Source organism: Triturus cristatus, chromosome 3_1, assembly GCF_964204655.1.
Source record: "Triturus cristatus chromosome 3_1, aTriCri1.1, whole genome shotgun sequence".
Lineage (NCBI taxonomy): Eukaryota > Metazoa > Chordata > Amphibia > Caudata > Salamandridae > Triturus > Triturus cristatus.
In genome coordinates, this window is record NC_140583.1 from 781,673,169 (window position 1) to 781,688,446 (window position 15,278).

The 15,278-nt window shown below is 41.5% G+C and overlaps 1 long non-coding RNA gene across 2 annotated transcripts in view; it reads left to right on the forward strand.

Moving 5' to 3' along the window:
• The window catches only part of LOC146861022 (uncharacterized), a 76,701-nt gene extending 62,133 nt beyond the window's left edge, over positions 1-14,568 (forward strand). Inside the window, exon 7 of one of the 2 annotated variants that reach the window (XR_014978900.1) lies at positions 13,360-14,568. This is a non-coding gene — a long non-coding RNA (uncharacterized LOC146861022). Of the gene's footprint in view, positions 1-12,743; positions 12,791-13,359 lie in introns of those variants that run through there. The other variant, XR_014978901.1, reaches the window with a different exon arrangement.
• The last annotated feature ends 710 nt before the right edge of the window (positions 14,569-15,278 follow it).

The window sequence follows — 15,278 nt, forward strand, 5'->3', positions numbered from 1 at the left end:
TCCACCGTCAACATGTCCTCTTTCAGATCCGCCATGAATGGGCCGGATATTCTATTCCTAAGTATGAAAGGCCACCGGCTTTATATGGTTCATTTATGCCATTTTACAGTCCAGGCGAGTAGGCCCTGATTCTGCCATTAAGCCTTTTCCTGCCTTCTGCCTCTGAAAACTCTAGTCTGAGCTCGCATCTGTATTCATGAACTTTGTCCTACTCCCTGCGTGGCTAACGGTGCCTGACTCGGCCTGTCTGCTTGCCAAGAACTGTATTTCACCTTCGAGATTATCTGCTCCGCTCCCCATCCAATGCATTCCTGTCTAGTAGTTTAAGTAAACATTCTTCCAGCTACCGAGCAAAGGGCCCGGCTTCTCTGTCTTTATGCAAGTAATTCATAGCCCTGTTACTATGGAAGATTTCTGCCCTTGCATCTCATGTAGACACTTAGACGCTTGTACACGCACTCACAGTCAGTATAGAATAGATTTTGTTCGAGAGACCTTTCCTTTTGGATAACATAGTTCTTTAAACATAGGATGTAAGATATGATTTAGGATTAGGTTGACATAACCCCAGACTTCTGTCTCCACATGTAGAGCTAAATGTCAAGTCTCATTCTCCCCCTAGTTGCACGTCAATCACACGTCATGCTGCTGCGCGCGCATGTCTGCCAAGTATTTTTGCTGACATTGCGAAATTCTTTCATGGAACCACCCATTTGTGACATCATACCTAATGACGTTCTTTAGTTACGCCTAGTTACACCCATTTTAGTTACGCATGTATGTTTTTATCTCTGTTATCAACTGTTACGTCCCCTGCATCTGTTTCACTGTAATGCCTCTTCTATAAAAATGATTACCTGTCAATAAAGTATTGTCCTTCACTTCCTGAACCTTCGTGGTGATGGAATATGAAGCCCACAAATTCGAATTGTGTTTTGGAATAAAGCCCGTTCCGAACCTCTAATACCACGGATTCTGCCTCTTATTTTATTGAGCTATTCTTATTAAATTTTCCGCATCAAATTAAGTACCGGTAATTAAATTATTTACCACAGCACTCTGCGTGACTGCATGGTACATCTGTCTCACTATTGAGCTTTTCTACCATTCTCTCTATTCTCCCTTCACTCTCTGCTCTGTCTGCAATTTTTCTTTTGCTTCGCTTTACCCTCACACTCGCTGCATTTCATTATTCTCCTTCCCGGGTTTCCCTTCCGCTCTCCTTTATCGTTTTTCCCTCTGTCTTCTTTCTTCGCTCCTCTTTTCACTTTTTATTCTCACCATGTTGTAGCCCATTTTTGCACTCCTAATCTCAGCTTTCCCAGTTCTCTTAACATACTTTTTCTAACGTATTTATCTTTTCCTTCGTACTTCTCCATACTTATTTTCCCTTTTGTTTTTCCTTCTTGCATATATCTTTCATGGTTTCCACCTGTCTGATTCCTTTCTTCTTCGTCACTATTTTTCCCTACTCCTATACCTTAGAAAGTGTTTGCATATTGTAATCCAGGTCTGGTACGTTATTACGACGACAGTCCATGCACTGTGGGGGTAACTTCAACATTTTATATACTACTATCATCAGAACTGTTTGTTCAGGACTCACTTGCCAGCCCAACACTCACTCGCACTCTTCTCCAGACAGTGCAGATAGCAACTAAAAGTGACCCCAAATTCGCCCACAACCCCAAATCTCTTCCCTTGGGCCACTCGATCACTAAATTGCAGGCCACCCCTTGCATAGTCACAAAACTTGGAATCACTCTCCTACGGTGACGCTACTCCCTTACAATGGTCTTTTCTATGCCACAAAGTGACACAACTGGGTTTGAACAATTTAAAATATTAAACAAGCAATGGCAAAGCCAAAAGTTCTGCCATTGATTACCAGCCATTTGGCTTTGTCACCGTTTGTTTTATTATGTTTTTTGAAAAACATTGTTAGGGGACACGTCAGGCGCACATGAATCTAAAACAATAATTGTCTAAAAGCAAAAATACTTTAGGTCTTAAAATCGCACATTGCCTTATAAGGTAAATACTTGGGGGGTGTAAATGTGTTTCTTGTGCTGTAATACCACTGCGCTTCGAAGTTAAGAAACGACCACACCTTTCACGGTGCTCGTTAATCAACTACATGCACGCTATGCAAGAGTCTGTGCGCGCTGGTGAAATGCACTGTGCACGCATGTTACAGGGAATGATGGTCTTCATCTCTATCTTTTCTCCTGGTAAGGTTTGAAGGTGGTGAGGTTGGGAAGGTGGAGAGAGTAGAGCAGCAGCGGCTCCTCCGTAATGGCAGAGGAGCGTTTCCTCACTGCTAAAAGCCAGCTGATTAACAATAAAACATAACAAAACTATGTATTATCCTTTTATTTTTTCCTGGATAGGCAGAGTCCGCTAAGTGGCCCAGTCTAGGACGGGGCAATCCTCAAGGGACAGTAGCAGGGGGGAGGAGCGGTGGGAGCAGTTAGTTTGCATGTTGGTTTGGAAGGCCGTCTTAGGGCGGCCAAACCAACATGCGCACTTACATTTCTACAACCATCCTGTGTTGTATCTCCGGGTGGAGAAAGGCCACAGGCTCCCTGTGCCTGAGTGAGCGTTAAACCAGCCTGCTCAGCCAATCCCGGCACTGCTGTCATGCTGGGTAATAGCATGATAGTAGCTTTAGGATTGGGTGGGAAGTCTCGAAGCTGGACTGCGCTTCTGGAAGTAAATTTATTATCTTTTTTTTTTTTAATACAAACTCCCCGCTGCCCCACCACTTTCTATTGAAAGCAGCCACTGGAGTAGAGGCTTCTACATGACGGTGCCTGTCTTTGGCATAATTCTGGGTCGGACTGAATAGTTGTCATTCTTGACATATTGTGCCCCTTTGTTACATAGTGGTGCCCACACATAGCATAATGGCATTCCTGGAAATAAGGTGGTAATTCTTAGCTTATGATTGGAATAGTTTGCACAGTGATTCCCAACAATGGCAAAGATTTCACATGACCTGCAATTTTAAGTTAAGAGATTGACAGGTATGCATTTGTCACTGATAAGACACCTTCTGCCAGGCCATTTGGACAACCCTTCGTAGTTTGATAAATTCTGGCCAGGACTTGCATCCAAACCCTGTGGGCCCCCAAAATCACGCTGCCCATGGCCTTTGGCAGTGTGAGGTTGGGTGCCCAACTTTGAGCGGGTAGCCAACTGCCTGCTGCACATTGCCTTTGGCTTTGTGCTGTAGGGGTTGGCCACAGGGCCTGGCCTATGGCCACACACACACTGCAACCAACACCCTGTAGCTGCCAACCACCTCACAAGCACCCACCCCATGCTGTGCACAGCCGAACAGTCATGTGTATCAGTGGGTTGACCCTGTAGCAAACCCACACTGCACATGGCCTAATGTCTGCAAAGTGGCGATTAGTTATAGGGTCTTGCATTTTATTTTTGAATGTTTTATCGGTACCACAGTGGCTGCAGCAATAGAGCTGCTTCTTTTGTTGACTTTTTAAAATTCTCTTTCCTTACTTTTAATGTTATCCTGAACAGTATACTATCTCTCTTTGAGGTCATGTACATGCTTTGGCGAAATAAAAGCACACAGTGAGAAGTAATTTCAGATCCATTTATTTGAACCAATTCTTTGTTCGGTGTATTGCCACAGGTCACCATATCAAAACTTAGAGTGACTTCGTTTAGCTCAAATGAAGACCTGTCACAGTTCGTATGGGGAAAGGTCATACGTTGCAAGGCTGCTACTCAATGCAAATGGTATTCTTACCAACGCTCCTCACAAATTCAATTTATATCATTGTCCTTGTTTAAAGAAGGATCCTGTTTTAAACCCATACAGTTTTCTTTTTTAAAGGGACACCATGTTTCACCCAAGTATTTCATTTCAAATTTGTTTTTAAATTAGACTTGAGTAATCCAGGATGAAGGAAAGGACATTTGGAAAGTCTGTATTTAAACATTTAGGAGTGATCTACAAGCATCGAGAGCATTTTATTAAACCATTCTGAAGTAATCCCCATTTGCAATAGCCAAGAGTGCCCATCCAGTGGATACTCTTGGATGTTACGAATTGGGATTACTTCTAAATAATTCCACTGAGTACTCTTGGTTGTTAGGCAGTGATGAGGGGATGTACTGTAGTGTTTTCCCAATACCCTTGTGTACATTAACTCCAATTTGAAGTTGTCATAAAATCATACTACAGTAATGCATAATAATTCTGTAGATGTTAGCAAATCATCCAGTGGTTGTAAACTAACCATGAGGTTGTCCTGAAATCATCCGGTAGTATTTCAACCTCATCCTGCACTTGTCAGTTAGTATTCCTTGAGGTACAAAATCATCACGCATTTTTAATTGAAGTAATCAGTACACCATCCTGGAGTAATTCACACTCATCCTGCAGTTGTCAATTAGTATTCTTGGAGTTGTAAAGGATCATCACGCATTTTTAATTAAAGTAATCAGGACACCATCCTGGAGTAGTTTTTGTGATTACAGTAAGAGTCATCTTATTTAAATATTTTGCTCTGTGGGCAGACTTCAGGATGGCTTGGGATGACTTCCCCAGATAATTACAGGAATAGCCTGGCTGAAGTCATCGGATGACGCTAGAATGAGTCCAGGATGATCTTCCTTTTTGACTTGGGAACCTCTCACGCGCGCCTGGGTTTGTGTCGAATTCAAACTGCGCACCTGGAATTGTTTCACCTCAGCTCTCCTTCTGATAGTAGGGGGTCGAATTGTTTTTTCTCATGCCCAATTTTCACAGAATGTCGTTATCCTTGGGCTGCTCCACAAACGATCCTCCCGACCTCCTTCAGCAGTCCATGTTACAGCTTCCTCACAGCTCAAAACCTCAGAGAATCCACATACTCCAGCACCAGTTTAATAATATTTGCTGTCCCCAATGAAATACAATCCCGTTACCCCCTCCACCACCCGCGACGACCCCATTTCCACCCCCCTACCCGTCATGCATTACCGGCCGTGACTGGTTAAAGGTGATGGCAAGCCATGTTTTCCCCTTTCAAATGTCGTCTCCGTTTTAAAGGAAATCTTTTTGTTCAAATGATGCATGTGCTTTTCTTCAGCGGTGACATCGTTACCTCGGTCAAGAAAGATGTCAATGTAGATGTTCTGCTTCTGAGGGGGTTGTTTGTAAATGCTGACAGGGAGTTGGTTAATCAGGAAGCAGTTTTTCAAATTCTAGACTTTATTTAGTTTGTTGACTTGATAAGACATTTATTTCACCTAAGCCGCAAATCGAGGGTGTTTAAATGATAAGGCCTTCCTCAACCTGTTAACTGTAGTTCACTCGGAAACCTCAGTGCAAATGACAGTGCCATGGGCAGAGCTGTTATACATCTGTGGGGAGGAGTGGGTGCCTAATCTTTATACATCTGTGGGGTTGGAGAAGGAGGAGTGGGTGCCTCATCTTTGTACATCTGCGGGGTTGGAGAGGGAGGAGTGGGTACCTAATCTTTATACATCTGTGGGGTTGGAGAGGGAGGAGTGGGTGCCTAATCTTTATACATCTGTGGGGTTGGAGAAGGAGGAGTGGGTGCCTCATCTTTGTACATCTGCGGGGTTGGAGAGGGAGGAGTGGGTACCTAATCTTTATACATCTGTGGGGTTGGAGAGGGAGGAGTGGGTGCCTCATCTTTGTACATCTGCGGGGTTGGAGTGGGAGGAGTGGGTGCCTAATCTTTATACATCTGTGGGGTTGGAGAAGGAGGAGTGGGTGCCTCATCTTTGTACATCTGCGGGGTTGGAGAGGGAGGAGTGGGTACCTAATCTTTATACATCTGTGGGGTTGGAGAGGGAGGAGTGGGTGCCTAATCTTTATACATCTGTGGGGTTGGAGTGGGAGGAGTGGGTGCCTAATCTTTATACATCTGTGGGGTTGGAGATGGAGGAGTGGGTGCCTAATCTTTATACATCTGTGGGGTTGGAGAGGGAGAAGTGGGTGCCTAATCTTTGTACATCTGTGGGGTTGGAGAGGGAGGAGTGGGTGCCTAATCTTTGTACATCTGTGGGGTTGGAGAGGGAGGAGTGGGTGCCTAATCTTTGTACATCTGCGGGGTTGAAGAGGGAGGAGTGGGTGCCTAATATTTGTACATCTGTGGGGTTGGAGAGGGAGGAGTGGGTGCCTAATATTTGTACATCTGTGGGGAATTCCTAGCAGTAGAGCTTTTGATAGCCCAGTCTCATCCGTACAGTAGATTGAATTAATTGAATTAATATCTTTACATCTGCACCGGGGAAAGTTTTGATAATTCTATTTCTAATTGCTACTTCTAATGACTTTATTCCAACTTGACTTCATGTGTAAGTTCATTTAAATGTCTTATTATTTGCATTTCTCAAATGTGCTTTAAAATGCACCATTTGCCCACTTTTTAAAAAATTTTCTCAGGGTAATGAACCCCCAACGAACCTCCCGGTGGGTTGTTCTGGCTCGCTCGCTATGCTTATTCGCCACAGTGCAACAATTATTTTACGCCTTACCACTTTCAAATGTCACCAGCCGCCACTGCAATACAATTAATTTTTTTCACTTTAAGGAACTGTCCACCTGATGCTATACATTGTTTTCGTTTGTGCTTTTTAGGGCTTGGTAATATAACCCCGCAGGGATGTTTACACAAGCAGCGGGTATTGGGCTGTCCAGAGACTTTTAAAACCACTTCTATTCGTTTTAGTCTTTCTTCCATGCCGTCTCCTCTTTACATACAGGCCTTTAATCACAGGTCCTTAATGCAGGGAATAGGCAAAGAGTCTGCTAACTCCACAATGCACAGGGCCACTTATTGCAAAGTGGGTCGAGGCTTAATGGTTGAAAGGTTATGTCAACAGAGGGGATGTTTACACAGCAGCTAATGGGCAGCTGAGACACTTGGGAGTGCTAATGGCAAATCTTTTAATTGTTTTGTCAAGTTTAAAAAAAAATGGTCGGATACATGTTCGTCATTCAGAATGTTCATGCCCAAGACTCGAATACGGGGTGAAAATAATGGACGGTAAGGCGCTGTGTCTAGTAAGAGGAATGATCAAAACGGTTATGCACTATCAAGCACCTCGCGTGAAATATTTTATTACGCTCGCGAAATTCTGAAAATATCGTGGCAATGAAATGTTGTTCAGTGTTGCTTAGTGGCAGACCAGTCCGAGCAGAAAATGTCTTGCCAGTATCTCGAATGATTTTTGCACATGGGGTATCCCATGGCGTCTATTCTGCATGCAGGATACCCTAACAATGTGTCTCTTTAATAGACAAGCAACTTCCGCCTGCTTTGCAGCTTGTTCCATAAAAGTAAAGACGTCATGCAGCGCAGAGACAAGAAATGTTCTTTTCCCAAGTACTGTATTCTGTTTATGTATTTTAAAGAATACTATCTAATGGTGTCAATGTACCAATGCATAAAGTTTGTGCGTAGAATGAATAAGGAATCAAACACATATTTTTCATTTAAATGAGAACAAAGAAGGTGGAGTGTGGAGAAAAGCAGTCAATGAAGTTAAAAGAAGGGCATTAAAATAAAGCTGAAAATGATGCACAGTAGACCAGATAGGAGTGAGGGTGTCGGGATGGTTCTGCTGCTCATGATGTGCAGCTGAATTCCACATTTGCTTGTTCAGATAAAGACACATGGATATATCAATTGCAGGAAGCAGGTTTCTCTCACTGCACATGCCTTCTTACAGAATTGTTTTCATGAATGGCAGTCATACTGGCCATCTTCAGGTTTGCTGCTGACTGGTAGCGTTGACACACAATTGGACCTCAGCACGCATTCCAACGGACATTGAATGTGAATTTTCTCTTGGACTGAAGCACTCTGAAACAAAGAAAGAGATCTAGGGAAGTCGGTGGTCTAGATCTTGATCAGTGACCAACCACAAGACGTGTATGAAAATGCAAAGTCTCCCAAATTGCAAGATCACACAATTTGTTTTCCTTAGTTTGTGAAATTCTCCAGCGCACAAAGGTAAAAAAATGGCCCCAAGTAGCAGACTGTTACATCGGAGGGTAGACGGGTGATACTTGTTGCACCGACCGCACCAAGCACTTACACTGAAGCAAAAGGCCCAACTACTCCTGGACGCTTATACCTGATTCTTACACCCTCCTCATCCCTGTTGTGTACCACTAGATCCACCAACTGTTCCCTTTCCCCTGTGCAGCACTGTGCACCACTAGCTCCCAGTTCCCATCCAATGCCCTGCTCACACACTTTGCCTCAACAACCACTAATAGCATGTTAACCTAAGGCATGCATCAGGTTGAAAATCTCCCATTTACAATCATGAAGAGCAAAAGCAGAAAACCACTCAATGGAGTTAGCAGTATCAGTTCCTGAACAACACATTCCTACTCATTGGACCAACCTTTTCAATGACATCATGGTGGTTTTCAAAGCAAAATTGACTGCATCATGGCAGACAGCTTGCTAGCAAGCACATAATTCTCTGACATTTAAGCTGAAAAGCCCATTTGACATGCAATGCTGCTTGAGTTTACTCTGATCCGAGCTAAGGACATTGATAAAAATCAATTTTCCTTTAAAATAATGATCCCTCACAGACATCTGAAATAGGAAGGCCACGAATCTTGACTTCACTCTACTGGCAGTAACAACACCAGCCTATACAATATCACACATCTACCAGGGTAGTCTCCCAACAAAACTGCTAAAATTCAATAGCAGATTCTGACAGCTTGCTCAAACTCTAGCTTCACTTGAACCAAAAGTGTTGTAAACTCCAGTAATCCCTTAACTATCCAAAACTGTCCATACATTTGGATGCAAATAACCTGCTAAGAGACTTCTAGTCTGCGGGCCGCCCATGAGGAGGAACACGTCCCTCACTATGAAATATCAGACTGGAGAGACTTGATGATCGTGCTAAAAGGCAAGCTTGTGCTCTACTGGTCGTCTGGTCATCATAGATCATCAGATTCTGTTAAACCATCTGGCCAAAGTGTTAGGAGGAAGAGAACCATTATAGCCTGGTTCACACCCTTTTAACCAGTCACACCCAGCAGGTCAAACTGGGGACTTTCCCCTTTGAAACCTTCTCTAATAATGCGTACATTTTATTGAGACCATGCCAGTCCACTATGCCATGCCAGACCACCAGTACCATCTACTGGTATTCATATACCCGCACAAGGTCCATCCACTTCAAGCACTAAGGCTTCTTTTTTGGAGACCAGTCCAGCTGCCAACAATCCACGGGCAGCACAGACAATTGGAGAGTCAGGCACCACAAAACCAGGAGAGGTAGTGGAAAGCATTAAGCAACCCAATGTAGGCAGGAGACAGAAGAAGCATTAATTGTGAACATCTCTTCAGATACTCTATCAAAGACACAAATAGCAGTCTTAAATAAGGGTACTTCCTTTGTGCCTACATTTCACACCACAGCATTTCATACAGAACTAGACTTTTACAAGTTCATGAGGAAACTGAGACTACAATATTTCTTTGCCAACCAAAGTTTTACCATTTCAGACCCGACGGATAGGGCACAGGCTGAATTTAGACCCCAAAGCACTTTTGTTTCCCCTGTGTCTCATAAAGTTCTCGACACTTTTGAAATGCTTGTGAAGAGAGACTTAACTCTCATACCTACTCCATCCAAAAAACATCACAATCTTACAACAGCGGAGAGAAGAGCTTTGAAAAGCCTAAGGGATAATGATGCACTAGTGTATTTCCCGGCAGATAAAGGAGGAGCCCTGGTAGTAATGGATCATGTCTGTTACGAATCTAAAGTCAATGAGATGTTGTCAGATGAATCAACATATTTATCACTCAAACAGGATCCTACCTCTGAGTTTCAATATAATCTCCTTAAAATACTTGAACATGCTAAAGATATGGGTTGGATTAGTTCTAAAACCTTTGAATACTTGTACATATGGTTTCCACGTAGACCAGTTATATACATGCTGCCAAAAATTCATAAGGATCTTCGGAATCCTCCACTTCGTCCCATAGTGTCAGGTTGCAACTCCATCCATGAACCCTTGGGTCAATATTTAGACAATTTTTTGCAACCAATTGTACAGTCGGGTCCCACTTATGTACAGGACACAACTCACTTTTTGAATCTCTTAGAGAGTCTCACTTTACCACCTGGAGATGATGTGTGGCTAGCCACAGTGGATGTTATATCCCTTTACACTTCAATACCCCATGGTGAAGGTATAGAAGCCATAGAGTGGGCTCTATTACAACAAGGGGGTATTTCAGCTGATAAAGTTTTTCTATTAGAATTGCTTCAATTTTGCCTTTACAACAGCTATTTCAAATGGAAGGATAGCTACTTTCTCCAGACCAATGGTACTTCCATGGGTTTTGCAGGGGCACCAAGCTATGCAAATATCTTTATGATGAAGTTTGAGCAGGAAAGCATTCTAAATGACATCAAATGAGAGAGCATCTCATCATATACCGTAGGTATATAGATGATATTTTTATAATTTGGTGAGGAGAAAGACAAGAACTAGAGAGGAGATTAATTTCACTGAACACAATCAACCCTAGGATACAGTTTACATATACTATAGATAGACAATCTATATCATATCTGGATGTAAGCATTGACATTAAGGAATCTAAGATCACCACGAAAGTTTTAAAAAAACCTACAGATCGAAATAACACATTGTTGTATACAAGTTTTCATCCTGAGTCATTAAAGAGACATCTTCCATTCTCACAATTTTTTAGAATCAAACGCATCACCACTGAAGCTAGGGCAATGAAAGAAACTTTTGACAGCATCACACAAAACATTATGGGATTTCCTAGGGACATCGTGGAGGGTTCAGCTATAAGAGCAGCAGGGTTTTCCAGATCATCTCTTTTAGAGAAGAAAGATAAACTTACTGAGAAAAGAGAAGTATTTGTCTCCACTTTCTCAACCCTCTCACCTGCGATTAAAAAAATCATTCTGAACAGATGGGATTTGCTGCAAACAGAAACAGACTTTGGAGAACTTTTTAAGGATCATCCTATTTTTGCTTACAAACGATCCAACAATTTGAAAGAACTATTGAAGAAACGAGACACCCAAGATATACACTCACATAAAGGCATGATGAGGTGCCATAATTGTTCACACTGCAACAATGTGATTGTAGGTACATTCATAACACATCCCTGGACAGGCAAAAAGATCAAGCTGCATTTCACTGCAAACTGCAACACGCAAAATGTTATCTACCTAATTCGGTGCCCTTGTGGCATGTATTATGTAGGAAAGACCGAAAGGTCTTTGCGAGTCAGGATAACAGAACACAAGAGCAGGATTCGGACAAAGACTATCAGCTCTCCGTTAGCCAGTCATTGGATTGAAGCACATCATTCCATAGCACAATTACGATTCAGTGTGCTTGAAGCAATGAAGGAATACAATGACAGGGACATGTCAAAATTCATTACACAGAGGGAGACTTTTTGGATCAGGTACCTTGATACTATGAGTCCTAAAGGTCTGAATGACAAATTGGAATGGTCTTGTTTTTTATAAAATATTAGCAACTTACATTCTGACTGTTCAGACAATTCACTATTTTAGAGACTGAGTGAGACGACACCGGTATCTCACAGATATTTTTGGTAAATTCAGGTTTTTGTTCTTGTTGTTTTTTATTCACACAATGTAGGTTCAAGGGTGATAATCATAGTTGCAACTCTTTGGGGTTTCAATTTCATATAATGGTTTCAGATGAGCATCTCCAGAACTCATGCATTAAGAAGGGCAGTGTTAAGATTTGGTTTTCTAATAAGATCTTATGTGGTGCCACTTTTCAAGTCCAGCATTCAGTTGAGCATAGTGATAAATTGGTTCTCTTAATCTATGTTAATAATTGTATGCTGATAAAGTTAGAATGTATCAAGTGGCTTTTAGATACTACATGTTCAAGAGAAGTTTCGTGCTGAAACAATTTAATATTGTAGAAATGTCATATATAGATTGCTCATTGTATTACAACAATGTATTTATTTTAGAATTGTTTCAGAAGTGCTATATAGTAATCATACACTGTGAAGTCCAAGCATCTAATATCGATAGCTATTGTGTTCAGCTTTGTGTAGAAAATGATTAATGGTATATTCACAAAAATATGTGGTTTTTAGATTTTGATGGGGTGAATATGCAGTACAATTCATTAGCAAGGGAAGACTGTCATTGTTTCAATACTATTTGGTAATGGAATTCAAAATTTATCGTTTTTAGTGACATTGTTTCAAATCTGTTTATGTCATTGTGCCAGGAAGATAACTAATTGTACACTTTATCTGTATTTGTGCGTCTAGCACATGGGCACAATCCTGCACTTCTTATACATGGTGCTTAACTCACGGCATAACATTCTCAATACTTTTCAGTAGGCACATGGAACTCTCTCTACACATCGGTCTAATATGGCCGCCGCTTAAACTCTTATTTCACTCCACAGTCTGAGTCCTATCTTAGTTTCCACTGCACCAACAAAGCGCGCGTCCGCTTGGCGCGGTTTCATATACCAAACAGGAAGTAACACACCGAACACTCATACTGCGGCGTTCGTGCAGATTAGTTTGGTGCACCTCACATTGCTGTTGGTAAGTTTAAGTCTAGTTTTTTTTAGTTTGTTTTAGTCCTTGAGCACGCCTTAGGGAAATTTCATACAAATGCTGATCCGCCCACTTAGCAGTGTCTTTTTACTTTTTCAGCCATTTCCAAACACGTTAAATTAACGGTTGGGCGACTTACTTTAGGAACGAGCATTTGAAGTGGTACACGTGGTATTTAGTACCCTGGACGCTGTGGTAGTGCGTCTTCGCTCTGTTCGCAGAGCAGATGATTCATCAATCGTATGGTGAGTCCTGACTGGCTCTTTTTATTGGTATTTTTTGGCACATGATGCTTTGACAGCATGGCAAGCATAGACTCACGTGCATCTTTTGGGTTCACTGGTTTTTGGTGAGCTGTGATTTTGGCGAGCTTGGAAATTTAATTTTGTTGATTTTCCTCTCAGGTATATACAGCTTAGTGTTTCACACAGAAGTGTGGTATTTATTTAATGGACTCAGAGCACTAGGTGGTTGGTAAACTTTCTATTCTATTCTATTCTTTCTATACTTTTGGTGAGCCCCGGCATTGTACTCTTTCCGGCACAACTGCAACTCAGTTTCAAAGAATGCAAACATAACCACTTTCTTGTACTACCGACGCAATTCTATACTCTCTCCTGAATTTCAGAGGCCCCATTAAATGTTTGTTTCATTGTTTTATTATTTACTTTAATCCTTGAATTATACAAGTAACATTATGTGATTCTGATTGTAGATATCCCCTGACGAAGGGTGGATAATCACACCCGAAATGCATTGGGATTGAGGCACAAGCTCGACAACATTGTTTTGGATGTATTTCAAGCATTCCCATGAAATTTAAGGATAGCAGAATTCATGTTAATTTGGACTTTTGAAGAGAAGTGCCAATAAAAATAGCACTACAAGAAGATGGACTTTCATCCATGGTTTATTGGTTTGATACTATGATTACATATGTTTTGTATGCTGTATATGAAGCATGTTGAACAGTGAGTTTAAACTTCAGTATTACTAGCATTATACACACTCGAATTAGTGTTTTCAGTAGTGCACACCCTGTCTAGAAAATATGCTCTAGATTATATTTAGTAGTCCACTATGTTAGACATAGATGTACACAGACAACAGGTAGATCTCCCTTAAATTGGAGAAAAACTCTGCAGTTCTGAATCAAATGGCAATCTGCTTGAAAGAAGTCCAAGATTTGATGGCAGGAAACTGGTTGTATGGAAAACAGGGATCCTGGTCATGGGGCAAAAATCAAAAGGGGGAATGGGAGGGTTGTAATGGAAGAAATAAAATATGAAAACTTGGTGCAACAACAGAGAGCGTCACACAGCTATATGTGGTAAAAGACTAGTGCAGGCCAAAAACTTGAAGAACTGATGAAGAAGAGGTGAATAGTTTATGTAAGAACAGAGTGCATGACCTGTAAGGTCATAGTTAAAGGAAAACCCATGTTTGACAAGCTTGAAGGAATTTATGGCCTTAGCACACAGGCACGCATTTTGTGTTTTCAATAGATTTAGACATGATTAGACAATGGGAGCAACAGATTAGACAAGAACACATGGAATCTGATAAGAGGTCTTAGGAGCACAATGATAGAGCACACACAAATAAATATGCATTCAACCCAAATACACATACAGTCCAAGGCAGAAGAATGCTTTATTTGTTAGGTATTGTTAGAACAGCAATAAAGGATGTGTAGAGAATTCGGTTAAAATCCAAGGTCAAAGCTGACCTCATGATTTCTATAACAAATGTGTACCAATGTGTAACTGCCCAGTAATTCATTGTTCGAACTTTTGGAACTAGCATTGTTTAACTGTGTATGAAAAATAGCTGCCAATGAAGCAGCAAATTGAGACCAGCTCTTTTCTTGTGTGAAGACGGTCACTCTCCATGCCGAAAGAGTAAAGAGCTGTATTTACATTGCCAAGAGGAGTCTGTCTTACTTAATTTTTTTTGTTAGCCTGCAACAGTTGGTGAGCCAGTCCAGGGGCCCCTTTTGACCTCATCTGACTGCTGCCACTGGAGCACTGCCTGCCCCTGCTGCATAGATCATTGCACATCTTTGATGAGGTGAGCAGATACCATGTTGTCTCTAGTTCTGCCTATTCACGGGGACATGTAGGATCTGAGGATTGCCATCTTTAAGGTGAGGACAATGCGGACTTCATTCCATGTTTTTGTATATATTGTATGACATGTCTCTTTTGGCAATGCTAAATACAGATATAGATGTAAAGCTGTAAAAGAGATAAGAGTATTACATGCAAATTTTGTACATGTGATGCACAATATCAAGATAAAGGTGCTACATAGTCAGTTAACATGTTTATCCCAATAAAAAGTTAGAAGTGGTCAATGTGGGTGATTTGAAGTTGGGTTATGTATATGTGTTCCAATATTTAACATGGAAGGAAAGCTGAAAGGTTAAAGTTGCTAAACCTTACCTCCAGGAACGATCTGAACATTCAAATTGCCACCTAGACCTGATGTCCAGAAGTCATTCCATGGTCTGTGAGACACATGGTTTAAGGGTTATCTTCTCTAAGCCCAGAGGAAAGTGGCCAATGGTTTCTGATGGCATTTACTGTGTAGAGTAGAACATTGGTGACTGACATTTAGGAGCTGTTGAAATGT